Source organism: Octopus bimaculoides, chromosome 1 (genome assembly GCF_001194135.2).
Source record: "Octopus bimaculoides isolate UCB-OBI-ISO-001 chromosome 1, ASM119413v2, whole genome shotgun sequence".
Lineage (NCBI taxonomy): Eukaryota > Metazoa > Mollusca > Cephalopoda > Octopoda > Octopodidae > Octopus > Octopus bimaculoides.
In genome coordinates, this window is record NC_068981.1 from 120,973,359 (window position 1) to 120,974,355 (window position 997).

The 997-nt window shown below is 29.6% G+C and overlaps 1 protein-coding gene across 1 annotated transcript in view; it reads left to right on the forward strand.

The window, feature by feature from the left end:
- Window positions 1–997, forward strand: part of LOC106872789 (uncharacterized) — a 423,364-nt gene that overhangs the window by 380,896 nt on the left and 41,471 nt on the right. The window lies entirely within an intron of this gene.

The window sequence follows — 997 nt, forward strand, 5'->3', positions numbered from 1 at the left end:
ATATATATATATATATATATATATATATATACACACACACACACACACACACATGTAAGTGTATACATATACTTGTGTGTGTGTGTATTTGTATAAATATATTTCGTTGCCATTCATCTTCTTAGCATCTCTAGACTCTATTAGGTATTTGTTCCCATCACAGACTATATCATGGCTTTCAAAGAAACACATGCATATGTATTAGTCTCTCTTACAGTGTTGTAGCCTTTTAAATTTTTTTTTCCATGAAATTTGCAGTCAATTTTACCAATAAATGGTGCAAAGAAGTACGAAAATCTTTTCTGTCAAATGTTTCTCACTTTTTGCTTGTATTGTGCATATGTATGTATTTGTGAGTGTATTTTTATGTATATCTGTATCAGTTTATATGCATTCGTGTGTGTGTGTGTGTGTGTGTGTGTGTGTGTGTGTATATATATATATATATATATACAGATAGATAATCTCGTATTGAGTACTTTACTCTGTTTATGAAAGCCTTTTTATTATGAACAAATGCATACTAGCTATATATACATATATATATATATATATATGTATCCGCCATTCACATGCATGCATATACTACTCATACACACACTCTCTCTCTCTCTCTGTTCCCCACCCTTGCATACATCCAGGAGTAACTTCTTTTAATCTTATCTTTTACTTTTAAATGATGGCAGCTCTGGTTGTTTTGTGATATTCCCACAATCTGCTGATTTTTATTATACATATGTAATTGTACATACACAGACGAACACACACACATATATATATATATATATATACGCGCACACTCACATATAAGACATATGCATATACATTATATATATATATATATATATATATGTATATATATATATATGATGCATATATGTAGTATGCAGATACGCATGCACGTATACAATGTATTTATATATTATGCAGATATCTATCTATCTATCTATCTATATATATGTATACACACACACACACACACACACACACACACACA